The sequence below is a fragment of the Frankliniella occidentalis genome, unplaced genomic scaffold, assembly GCF_000697945.3.
Source record: "Frankliniella occidentalis isolate FOCC.00 unplaced genomic scaffold, Focc_3.1 Scaffold156, whole genome shotgun sequence".
NCBI lineage: Eukaryota > Metazoa > Arthropoda > Insecta > Thysanoptera > Thripidae > Frankliniella > Frankliniella occidentalis.
In genome coordinates, this window is record NW_026267282.1 from 337,488 (window position 1) to 340,774 (window position 3,287).

The window sequence follows — 3,287 nt, forward strand, 5'->3', positions numbered from 1 at the left end:
GGGGGGGGGTAGGAAGCCAGTGGGGTGATATTGCCGCTATGTTTATCGCGTCTCAATCATTCTGGCGCGACGGCTGTTGTGGGCGCCGAGGTGGGGGCACAATGGAGGAAGCCCCCCAGCGTCACACTGGAAAGGGACGCTTTCATCCCCTGCCCCACTCCTCCTCCGGGCTGGCTGCTCGGCCTGGCCTCCTTTCCAGTACCTCGGCCGCCGCGGGCTTGCACCTCCCGCAACCGTGCCAGAGGCAATCGAAACTTTTTTTGGTCATTTATAGGGCCAACTCGGGTGCGACTGGGTCTGGGCGCGCTGCCCGGAGAACCCGCAGGATTTACCGAGGGGCCGGCGAGGAGGTGGGGACACGGCGGGTCGAGTTGCGCCAAACGCACATAATAACGGTGTACAAAATCGCGTCGAGATTTTGCCGATACACTGAAAATTAGTTTCGCTTAGGACCTTGTGACGTTGTTTATGAACAAACTTCCGTGACCGCATTTTTGTTCAGATTTTTAATAAAGAAAAAAAGTCTTTAAAATACTGCCAAGTTTTTGGTAGTCAAAACATGCCTCATATATTATGGTTGAGACACTCACCAAGTGGCCACATTTTTCTATTGTCAAAACCATCGATAAGTCCTACTTATCCTGCAAATGTTCACGTCATCGTCGTCACCATGCAGATCGCGGATGACGTTGATAGAAATTTTTGCATCAGCCAATATTTTATGATGGTTCCTTAACTAAACTTAGGATGCGATCGCTACCTTTTTCACCTCCGCGAGTACGCAAACTCTCAATCTTCCTCCCTGCCCTGGTGGTTTCTCAAATCCCTTCCCCCTTCACAAAAGCCCACGTCCGTCGCTGGCGGGTCACGTGATGTGTCGATATCGCTCCTGGCTCTGATTTCCCCGTACGGTGTCGGCCACGAGGCCACCAGGGGGGCGTAGGGGCGCCTCCTGCCCCCCCCCTCCCCCTCCCCCTGCTCCCCTTCCCCCGCCTGGCATCCTTGGGGACGCGAGACCGCACCGCCCGGGCGCAACCCCCCCCCCCTTTCCTATCTCTCTCCTCGCAGTTCGCTTCCCAATACTGGGCCACAGAGGTGGCGGTCGGGCGGTCGGGATGCCGGCCTGAGCAGGATAGCGCATACACGGGGAGAGGAGACGCAGGCAGGCCTCCCTCTCTCCCTCCCATGGCCCCTGCAGAGCGCCGGGTAGGCTCGCCCGCAGGACGCGGCTGTGTGGCGGCGCTGCCTACCCTCGCTCCGTCGGGCGCTCCGCTCCGCACGACCCGGCCGACCCGGGAGTTGTTTGCCGTCAAACATTTGCCAAATCCCCCTGCAAAACCAATCCGTTCTCGACGAAAGGTCACTAAAACTGTTAGATGTGTTTCGAAGTGATGGCGATCGGGCATTATTTCTCGGCCCTCGTTTCTTCTTGCGACCGTAAAGCGAGTTCTTATAACGAAATTTTTTTGTTGTAAAATAGAAAGAGGATGTCTATTAAACTCACGCGTGCAGCCGCGCGGCTCATCCGAAGCGTCTCCGCAGTCGTCGGCCGCGTCGCAGTAGCGGTTGAGCGGCACGCAGCGCCCGTTGTCGCAGAAGTACTCGGACAGGCGGCAGGCTGGGGTGGGCGGCAGCACGGCCAGCCCCGCCGCCAACCCCGCCAGCCCCGCCAGCAGCAACAGCGGCAGCAGCAGCAGTGGCGCCGACCGCGGCTGCCGAGGCCCTGGCGGCCGAGTCCCACCTGAAACAAATCAACGACCATTGTTACAACTCGAACTTTCTGTTCACAGAATTAACTCGCAAGAGATCGGCAGAGCGATGTCACATATGAAGTCCCAAAATTCAAGTATCAAAAACTGTTAAGATTTTTGCCACGCTTGCTTGTATGAGGAATTTCCGACACAGTTGTGTGGAAAATTTTAGAAATTGCCCATACAGCGTATGGAACGTGATAATTCCTGTAAAAGTATAGGAAATTTCCCATAAATCAAAACGTAAGTGCACGAGGGAAATGCCAAGTTTGTGTATAACATTCCTGTACTCTATGGGAAGTACAAAAATAACTAAAGCATATGTGTAGTGTATCCACTTACAAAATCATCGACAGATTTGTTTCGTGTGTACTGTTGCTAACATTTTGAAGCGTAGTCGGAACGTCGGTCGGCGGCGCTTTATGTGTGTGTGTGGCATGCAAACAAGTCAGCTGCTACCATCGCCGGCTGCAGCAGGCGCAGAACGCTCCCAGGCGATAGGAGGCTGGTGGGTTTTAGTGGTGTTGGTGTTGAGGTAGGGGAGGGGGTGATGGAGGGGGGGAGGGGGGGCGGCCGCTACGTGTCCTGTTTGAAGAGCGGGGCCGCTATCAGATGTCCCGCGGCTCCCCATGACTGGCCACACTGAAAGGATTTCCGAGCAAGGTACAGCAAAATAAAATACGCATTTTTGTCCTACGCAAATTGGGAACACATTTTTCGTCTTCGGAAACCAAGTAGGTTAATTTTATTCAAAACCATCCGAGCGGCGATTAGAAGTGTGGAGGAGAAAGTCCAAATCAGTCCTATCCCGATAGCTGGTCACGGTTCGCTTTTCTCTCATCTCTAGCATACCTGAAACGGTGTCGTCGTAAGTACTAAAAATTAGTCTTGACTAGAAGAAGGAATTTTTTTAAGTGCGGGCGGGGCTTATATTCCCTCTACAGCCGCGGTCCTCACGGTAAAGGGAGAACGATCACACCGTGAAAGCCGCATATATATGTATATATATCGTATAAAAATAAAATGCTTTGAGTAGAAATAATAATTTGGGGGAAAAAAGTCGGTCGTCGACCAAATGGTGTGGGCGGGTGCGAGCGGCCCCGGCGGCATAAAATGCAAAATTGGCAATTCCACACGGCCGTGCGGCGTGCGGTGTGAGCTGCCGGGGAGGGGGGGAAGACGGCACCCTAGCCACATCGTGAATATTTTTTTTTCATTTTATTTTAAGGCGAGGCGCCGGACGGCCGCCGCCGCACTGCTGGGCTGCTGGGTCGGGGCCGTTTTAAGGGAGAATAAGATGAGGCTCGGGGTAGAGGGAGCAGATAGCCTGCTGAGGCTTGGTGGGGCGGGGCGCGGGACGCCCATCTAGGCAGGGGCGCCAACAGAGAACACAATTATTTCTTCTAAAGTTGGTTAAAAGCGCCCTCTAGAAGAGCTACGTGGCTGCGTCGCCCGGCAAACCCCATCCCTCCACCACTCTTGTCTCTCTTTGTCCGTCTCTCTCTCTCTCTCTCTCTCTCTCTCTCTCTCTCTCTC

General features: G+C 54.2%; 1 long non-coding RNA gene across 1 annotated transcript in view; it reads right to left on the reverse strand.

The window, feature by feature from the left end:
- Window positions 1-1,510: 1,510 nt before the first annotated feature.
- Window positions 1,511-3,287, reverse strand: part of LOC127750229 (uncharacterized) — a 62,688-nt gene continuing 60,911 nt past the window's right edge. Inside the window, exon 3 of the long non-coding RNA XR_008011587.1 lies at window positions 1,511-1,741. This is a non-coding gene — a long non-coding RNA (uncharacterized LOC127750229). The remainder of the gene's footprint in view (window positions 1,742-3,287) is intronic.